General features: G+C 36.8%; 1 non-coding gene across 1 annotated transcript; it reads right to left on the reverse strand.

Annotated features, from left to right (window-relative positions):
- Positions 1 to 7101: 7101 nt before the first annotated feature.
- Positions 7102 to 7292, reverse strand: LOC111773346 (U2 spliceosomal RNA). The gene has a single exon (XR_002807728.1). It is a non-coding gene; the product is annotated as a U2 spliceosomal RNA (small nuclear RNA).
- Between the last annotated feature and the right edge of the window lie 2698 nt (positions 7293 to 9990).

Raw genomic sequence — 9990 nt, forward strand, 5'->3', positions numbered from 1 at the left:
TGAAACCTGCCAAACTGCTTGTAAAATCCAACTTTATTTCTCATAAACAATTTTGCTCACCTCTGATGCAATTCACATAGGCAGAGAGAACATGTGTTCTTCCAGAATAACATCCTTTTCTCTTTAAAAACGGTTACTTGGCAAGGAAGCACTTCTCTAGGCCTCAGTTTCCCCATCTAAAACTGGTGAAAATAATAGTTCCTACTTCAAAGGGTTGTTCTGGAAAGTGAATTATATAATATAAGGAAAGCGCTCTCTCTGGTGCCTGACCAAGTAGGATATCAGTAAATAAGTAATAGGTAAATAATAACTGCATGGGGACACTTCTCCAAATTTATACTTTTTTTTTAGGTGCATTCAAAACTTGTATGTCCCCCACTCCCTGGTCAGCAGAGTGTGCAGGCATGAGCCAATGAAAGCCGTGCTTTGGTCTTTATTTTCTACTCCATGCATCCCCACTTCTGGCAGACATCTTCCCTAATTCTGTCTGTAAGAAGCTTATTTCTCAGTGTGCAGAGATTACAGAATGTCCGCATCTGGCTCTGTGGAGGGCTAGTTTCAGTGCGTGTTTTCACAGTGAGATGGGTCACCATAGTCAGAGCTGGGCTCACAAAAACCACCTTTAACTCCCACTTCATCTTCCAGCCTTTCTCCCTCTTGTGATGAACAGCGCCTGCCGCCACTGCCATCTTATCCAGTTACTTTCCATCTCGAAACGCAGCCAGGCTTCTCTTCTCTGATCTCCCCACATTCGAGCAAATTATTCTTGCTCTTGTTGCTGGTGGAAAGTGAAGTAAATTGAAGTCTGGAGTGCAACCGCCTGTATATGAGACTTTCAAATTTTGCTAAGCAATGTCATCAGCCAACAGCTAACATTTTTCTCCCTGGTTTTGTTTATTTTTAATTTGCCTACACATGGCATTAAATAAGTGCCTAGAAAAAGGGAGACAAATGTGCAGAAGCTGACAAAAAGAAACAGATCATTGACTTCCCTAATGGAAAGCTCTTTTCTTCTCTGTCTGTGTTTCTCTGAATGGAATGGGAACATTACACTCGCAGACAGTTAGACCTTGGCCAAAGAATACGAAGGAAAGCCTCAATCCAGCCTTCTGGGGTAGACTTGGGAGCTTATTCAGACACAGAACAATTCCTGAGACAACTGCTTCTCTTCCACACCAGAGATGCCACACATGGCACGCATGGAAAAGGGTAGCTAGGGAACTAAAATGTATTGATGGCTGTTCATGTTCCGGGAGCTGTGTTAGATGTTTATATTCTTAAAAAAAAAGAAAAAAAATGATTACAAGTAGTTTCTGCAGACCTCTTGGACAGCTGTGTTGTAATGTATGGGAAAAACTACCCTGGGAGTTAGGAGATCTTAACTAATGCTGGTTCAGCCACTGGGACCTGTAGGGTATTGTGTGGTGTCCCTTCACCTCAGATCCTTTGAACAATGAAAGGGTTGGTTTTGTAAACTTTATGCTGAAGATCACAAGGTGGACACACTCTGGAGCCATTTTAACTCCAAGTGAAGCCCTGAATGAGTTATCGATATTTGTCATATTTCCATTCTCAGTTAGAGATCAGTTAGCCATTTGATGAGGTTTGGGGCTTTCTGATTATTATCCTTTGCTCCTGCAGCTCACTCTTGGGCCATTTCAGCACTCACTGATTATATATAAATATAAAAATAATACACACACATACATACACACACACACATTCTCACACGCACACACACCTCAGTCTGGGGAAATAATAAATATAGGAACTGAAAGAAGTACGTCTAATTCTTTGGGGATAAATGTGATGAAAGGGCTTCAGGGGAAAAGATTGAACCCTGTGATTACAGGAGAATTGGGAATTTAAGATTTTTTTGAGGTTTGGGAATGTATTTTTCCATTAATTTATGTGTTCTATTGCAACTGACAGATAATGGCTGTAATGTAAACAAGAGTTTATTCAGAGCTGAGAGATGTACAGTTCTTACATATGTTGAGAGACTTTGTGTGCGTAACTTTGATTTCCAAATTTATTTGGTACAAGACTAAAAACTAATTATTATTCATGAAGTGCCACCATAGCTTATGGCTTAGGATAGTAGAGGGAGTATTTTACGTATCTACCAGGACAAGGCATTTCCTGGAAGCTTAGACTAGTCAAGGCTCTCCCAGTAATTAAAGAAACATTATCATTATTGTTATCCTAATTAGCCATATTGCATACTCATGGAGTACACACAAACAAACACCCCGTTTGGGGGAATGAAAAGACCTAACATTGTTACTATATCTCTGGCACTTTGCCTAGCTCATTATGTACTTTATTTCATTTAATTCTCAAAAAAGAACGGTAACATCTATGGTGCCAAAAGCATATTGTGTTCTTTGAATGCCAATGGGAAGGGCATTGTTCTCTAGCACACTTACTTATTTTTTCCTTTCTTCTATTCATTTCCCTTTATCTCTCTTTCCCTCAGTGTTCCTTTCTTCAATCTCCTTTCCTGGACTTCTCTGTCCTAGTTGCTGATATTCATTCTTTTTCTTCTTTTCCCTTCCCTGTGCTTCCTTCCCTGCAGTCTTGAGTCTGCCAAAGGATCCCGTGGGTGTCCTTTAGCTCCACTGGTAACTTTTGCAGCTAAAACTGTTGCAGGCTGCTGGCATAAGTCAAATCACATTTGGCAAAATGTGTGTTATGTATCTGGAAACTGGGTTATACTGATTCTAGAGCAATTAACTAGATAATTGCTCTGGCATAAAGATAGCCTTATACTAGTCTTGTAACGAAGTAGATAATTTTAACTGTCACTCTGCCTAGTACTTCCAGGGAGTGCTAAAAATCCTAGCCCTTTCTTGTTTTAGATCAATTAAATGTCTCTGAAGCTTCTTTATATTCTCTTTCACAGAAATTTTGCTGGCCTTAATCACTGCGTTGTTTTTGAACTGAGAGTCCTTAGTCTCTCATGAAATAAAACCCAAATGCTCTTTGAATTAAGCAAAGTGTGTATTGGAGGGAGAAAAAACCTCATCACCCTTTCTTCCTCTAATTTTCTTTGGCTGGGGCGTTTTCCTGGTTTGTTCAGCACTTCAGATCAGTCAGTGCAAAAAGGTGAGTGAGCCCCTGGTTCTAAGGTGTGACACTGGAGAGAATTTTGTAAAGGCGAAGGAGGAAGGATGTCACTGGTCTGATGCTGGTCCTGTGGAATCTAACAAGCAGCTGCATAGTCACGGAGAACCTAATCTGTGCGCTCAGCTTTGCGCTGTTCTACAGACGGGGAGAATGATGTGGTGTCCGGCCCCCAGGAATTTATAGTATAGTTGGGGAGTTTAGAGGATCTCGCACACATAGTAGGAACAAACTCTGCAGGAAAATTGGGGGTAAAATTTCTTTTTGATGGACGTTAAAGGCTGCTGGTGTTCAGAAGAAGCAAAAAGAGATGCATAGTCAAGGAGGATTTCTTGAAGGATTTGGAGCAGGAGATGATCCCTAAAGAATGTAGCAAGTGAGTGAGAAAGAAGAGTGGGTCTCCGACAAGGGCTGTTTTCCTTGTCTCTTCTCTCACCTCACGCTTTACTGTGGAACAGTGAGGCAGAGTGGAGAAGCCTTCAGGTTTTGGAATCTGATAGTGTTGGTCTGGATTGGTTCCTGTTACTGCTTGGCTCTACGACTTTTACCTAAATCTCAGGTCTGTTATCTACAAAATGAGGATGATGACAGCACTCATCTCTGGGTCTTTCAGAAGATTCCTTACGATACTCTCCATTCGCTCAATACATGTTTTTTGAGCACTGAGTTCTAGGCCCTCTGCTAGGTTTGGGGGATGTAGAGGTAAACATTGGACACATCTTTGTCTTCAACGACCTTAGCGTCCAGCGAATACAGATGCAGTTATATAAAACACTTTGCACACTTCCTGACTCATAGCAAGTCTTCAGTGTATATTGATGCCTACCAGCTGCTATTTTCAATAATCAGAATCACCCAAGTGGATAAATGTAAAATAGAAGAAATACCCTCAATCTTTCTGCCAACCTAATTGGACCAGCCAGTGTTATTACGCAAATTCAATATTTTGTATTGAGTCATTAAACCTCCTTAAAAGAGTCCCAATATGGAGTATCATCATATACTGATTTTTGATATGTAGTAATGCTCTAGGCTGGACTACACTCCTTTGAGAATAGGAATTCTGCCTTTATATTTGTATGATCAGTGAATAGGAAACTACAGCATAGAAGGGCTCCTCATCTTTGGAAATGAGATACCTGTTACTTCATTGTGAATTAAATTTATCCAGTCATCCAAGTTTTTGGGTCTCAAAGGTATACTGCTGTGCAAGTGGCACCTGGGAACATACCTCAATCCAGCAGCTACTTAGGCTTATAGAATTTTGTTGTCTTTTCTACATGTATTTTGTCCCCTTCCCCCACAAGTTTGTGATGTCTACTGTCACAGATTCCTGAGAAGCAGGAATCTGAATCTTGTTCAGAGATTAGTGTGTAGGAAGTTTATTAGAGAGCGTGCTTAGGACCACACCTAATGTAGAGAAGGGAAGAAAGAAAGCAGGAGTGGGCAGAGGGAGAAGTTGGGCTATGGTGTGGTCTCGCTGTAGTCTTCAACCAGCCCATGAGGAGATTTGAAGCTGGAGATCCCTTCAGAGTTGTCTCAAATTGGAGCAGTGTGGCCAGGCTTTTATATCCTCATTGAACAATCATTGGATGAGGGCTGTCTCAGGAGGAGGGCCTGGCCTTGGATGAGGTGGCTTTCTTCAGCCAAAGCAACTCCCTAAGAGGCCTGGCAGAACAAGTCCCTTATTCCTAAAGAGGGATTTGGGTAGTGCAATACATTATCTGCTACATATATACTCTTCTCTAAAATGTAACTTTAGGGTAGAACCCAAAGTAGTTTATTTTCAGTTTTTATAATCTACCATGGGGTTGCTAATGCCTGCGTAAAATGATTATGGAATTGGTATTCAGGTACTCTTAAGGTCTTCCCAAAGCTTCCATTACAACAGAAACTTGACCCAATAGTGCAACTTGGATTCTCTGAGATGTATGGCTGCTGGAGTTAGAGAGGAGACTGGGTGTTATCCAGATAATCGGCACACCTTTATGACTAATCCTTCCCCCATATTTGGTTAGATGTGATATCACTGAAACTTTTGCTCTCTTTTGTGAGTTCTTTCTTGGGTCCTGAGTCAACATTCTCTCATACAGTTAAATTAGATAGATGCCTATGTTTTACTGTCTTCCCTATTGCATGTGTATTCTTCTTAATCTTGTTTATATTAGCAATAAATAGCTCCTGGAGAGAATAACGATACTTTTATTTCCATCAAGCACTGTGATCACTTTTTTGGTCATATCATAACACATTGCTGCACTGAGCTAAGCTAATGACTCCCCAAAACAGTGTAATAAACTCACAAACGAGAGTTTATTCAATTTTCAGTAATTGTGGGTTAAATCTCCCAGGAATGCATAAAATATAGGGCCTTCTGAGTTTACGATTATTTTCTTACTTTTAAATTAATTTAATTTGTTACCATATAGCTGAAATATTTTAATTTCAGTTCAGAGGTGTTGAAATCCTATATTGTTTAAAAAAATCTGTTCTTTAATGTTTTTATGTTTTTTAAAAGTAAAAGAACTACAAGGTAATACAGTAGGGGGAAAAGTAAATTACACATAAAAAATCCATTTCCATGCTAATGAAGTGTGTTATATGAGACTCTTCATGCTTTTGGAGAGAAAATAGACAATACTTAAGAAATTTATTTCCTTAGATAAAAGGTGTTTGTTAAAAATATAAACCATGAGCTTTCTAGTTAATTACATTTTTCTATTTATGTCTTAAAGGAAATGTTTTGTTTGAAATTACCAGGCAAAAAATCTCCTAACAAAACAAAACAGATTAATGACCAGTTATGGATTTAAGACTCTCCATTTCTTATTTTCTACGGTTAAACCCAGGGCTGTTGTTTTTAAACTTTTTAAAGACTCAGAATAATTTTACTCTAATACTGTAATACAATTTGAAAAACAAAATATTCATTTTATTTTAATAAACAGAGATTCCCCCCACTAACTAGTGGGTTATTTTTTAGGACTTTTCTGTACTTAAAAAAACATTATGAAAAATTTCAAGTATATGCAAAAATGTAAAGGATCAGATGATAAAACGTCTATGTATCATCACTCAATTTCATTATCAATCTTGTTTTATATTTACCTTATAAACTCTCCTCTTTCCTCACCCAGATTATTTTAGTGTTATATCATTTCCTCTGTAAATATTTCAATATGTACCTTTATAAGATAAAGACTCTTTAAAACACAGAACCACAAAACAATTATTATACTTAAAAATTAACAGTTTCCTAAGAGCATCAGATACCTAGTCAGTGTTTAAGTTCCGAGTAGGTCAGAAATTATTTTATTTATTTCAAATCAATATTCAAATAAGTCTCATACATTACAATTGGTTGATATAATCAAAGTCTCTTGTTTTATAGGTTTCCTCTCCATCTCTAATTCTGTTCTTCATGTTTCTTTGTTGAAGAAACCAGATCATGTATTCTCTGTAGTTTCCCATGGTCTGGATTTTGCTAATTGCATTTCAATGTGTCAATTAACATGTTCGACTGTCCCCTCTATTTCCTGTAAACTGGTAGTGAGATCTGGAGAACTGATCAGATTTAGCTTTAATTTTTAACAGGAATACTTCAGATAATACGTTTTACTTCCATCCATCAGGGAGCACATAATTTCCGGTTAACTCTTTTTTTTATGATATTAACAATAGCCATTAATGATTATTGCCTAGATCTATTATTTAATTACGGTGTTAAAATAGTAAAATTCTATCACTCGCACTCTATTTATTAGCAGAGATACGTCTATAAAGGGATTCTTCTCCTTCTCAACTATCCTAAGGATATCTTAAGGAACAATTTGTATCCAGATTAAATTTGCTTGATTCTTTCCCTTTATTTACTGGTTTTCAAAATAACAAATTGGTTCCCAATATCCTCCAGCTATAACGAGTGAAATTGTTTTTTCTTTAAAGTGCTTTATTCAAACCTCAGCTATTCCCCTGAGTGGATGCACCGTGGCTGGAGGTACTGCAACACCAGGTTGATGCGCAGATTCCACAGAACAAGCTCCTATTCCATCTCCCTGCTCCAAAAACCCATTGAATATATTGTACAAGAAGAGAGGGGGTATCAGCTATTAAACTGATAAGGACAGATACTACACTTGCTCTTAGCCAAAAGACTGAGAAGCGCTGTATAACAAGTGAATATTTTTATTATCTACTACTTTATGTATTCAGTCCATTGCAGCTATTAAACATCTTGATGTTAAGTTGTCCCATCTTCAGCCACTGGAAGCCTCTTTCAGTTGGTTTGTACGTCCTTTTGACCCACCTGTAATACTCTTCAGCAGTTTCCTGATTTTCTGGCATGACAAGAAGTGCCAGATTCATTTCATACATTTTATGTCAAAGACCTGGAATTAACCATCTCTCTAGAATTCCAGGAAATGGTATTAAAACTAGCAATCTGGGTACTAGGAGTTTTTTATTGTTAATGGTTACTTATTGCTACTGAGTTGGTCATTGTATCTAAGCTTTTTCAGTTTTTTGCTTTAATAAATGACATGGGTATGACACGAGTTCATACCAATTCAGTCTGGTCACTTTTAAGACTATAGGGTTTTATTTAACTGCATTGGTCTTACATATATATCTTTTTTGTCTCATGCTGAAATCTCAGTTCTCAAAGCTATACATATAATCATTCATTTGCTTTATCTCATGATGTATGCACAATGGACTCAGAATAAAATATAAATACTGCCACCAACAATAAGATTGATACAGTTTAAGATTTTTTCTTGCACTGTATTTTGTACTCAGGACACATCTCAGCTGGCATACATGGTAAAAGTTGCTGTGTTCCAAAGTCACTTTCTATTTTGCTACAAACTCAATATATAGTTGGGTTCATTCTCTTTGATTTAACTTTTTAGAACTGCCTTTTAAAAAATATTAAATTTATGTATAATATTTTCATTTTCCTAATGTCAAGTCTATACAAACTCTGTTCAGAGAAGTCTACCTTCAATCTCTGTCTTCTTGACCCCATTCCTTACCCTCCCCTACAGGTGAACACTGAAAAAAGTTGAATTGATCCTCCCATCAAAACTTTTTTTAATATTTAGAAAGGTTTGTATTTCTGTTCTAATGATTATTTTATGCTAATATTGTTATGGGCCGCAAAAACAGGTTCTTTACCGGCCACACAAGAGGGGCAAAATAAAAACTGGAACGCCAGGCTTATGGCAAGGAAAGGGTTTTTATTCCAGGGGATATCAGCTGCGCGATGGGACAATACAGTATCCTTATATAATAGCCGTAATCCCTTTCTTTCTAGATGTTTTTGTCTTTTGATTTCTTAGCGTAAGCATTATTGAAAGTAGCTAGTGACCTATTTCCCGCTCCCCATTCTCTCCCAGCATTTAATTTAAATCATCATCCTTTTTCAGTTAATAATCACAAGACAATGATTAATTTTGATCTACTTTTCAAAAACTCATCTCTCCATTCTTCACCTTTTTTGATAGCTTTATATAAGAATATATAGCCATGGCATACTATGATTTCTCTATTGTAACACTAATTAGCTTTCATTTGTTGAGTAAATGTTCATTTAATGTTCATCACTTGTCATTCTCTCTCTAGTCATTTTGGATATCAGAAACCCGTTCTTCATAAATGTATGAAGAAGTGTTTATTATAGGCATAATATTCTTGGAACTCGAATTTCCATAACATTTTATCATGACTTTCATGCTTGAAGTTGTTTGTGCTAAATATTAAATCACTGACTCACATTTTCTCCCTGTGTTTTTTTGTTACTACACTGTGTTCTGTCATGAAATGTTGCCGTAGAAAAACTGATGGCAATCTTGTCTTCTCTCCTTTATTAGTGACTTGATGTTTTTGCCTGGCTGCTCATGGCTTCTGTTTTCTTTTAAGGTTCATCATATTTTCAGTGTATTTTTCTATGATGGCTGTTCTGGTTATAACTGAAAGTTTTTAATTATTGAAAAGTTTATCAAATTAAAATTTTTGGTATTCAATTCCATTGTGCTTTTTTTAGTATACATATATTGAGTCTTCCTTACTTTTGCTTCCTCTATTTCTGTCATGATCTCTTGAATCTGTTATATATGTTTATTTCTTTTCATTATTAGAATTTTCTCCTTTCCGCATGCCATTTCTCTTAATATTTTATCCCTAGTGTCTATTCACTCTCATGTTTGTTCTAGTTCTTTCTTTTTGAACTATTATTATTTCTAAACTTTTACTGTATTTTTACAGCTGTCTTTTCAGGTCTTTCTTTTCTCCAATCACCTAAATTTTGAATTTTTCTATATCAGATTATGTCATTCTTTCATTATTAATTTCTGGTAGCTTATTTTGAAACATTGGATTATCATTTTCATCTTTTTGGGCATATCTTTATGCTGTGCATTCATTTGTTTAAAGGATCATTATTCTGAACTTTATTCTGTTTTTTAAACATGAATTTTGAATGTGGTTTTATCATAATCCTTTTCTGTTACTCATGTTTAAGTGTAATGATTTTTTCCTCTGTTCTTGTGAAAAAATGGTCCAGAATAACTTTCCTCACCTCTTAGCTTCAGAATTACTTCTTCTATTTTTTTTTAACAAAGTGTTCAAAAATATGGCCATCTACTTTTTGTGATATGGAGGCCCTCCTTCCTGCCTCCACTTTTATCTGGACCTTTCCTTTGTCTCTGCTGTCCCTCTCTTCAATTTGGAGTCTACTCCCAAAAGTTTCTCCTCAGTTTGGAACTTTGTCCTAGAAGAAAGCTTCAGCTTGTTAGTTTCCAGAGTTTAAAAGACCCGGACCACTCCACCACCATCTCACCATATTCTGGTCCTATTCCACTACCA

This window comes from Equus caballus, chromosome 4, assembly GCF_041296265.1.
Source record: "Equus caballus isolate H_3958 breed thoroughbred chromosome 4, TB-T2T, whole genome shotgun sequence".
Taxonomy (NCBI): domain Eukaryota; kingdom Metazoa; phylum Chordata; class Mammalia; order Perissodactyla; family Equidae; genus Equus; species Equus caballus.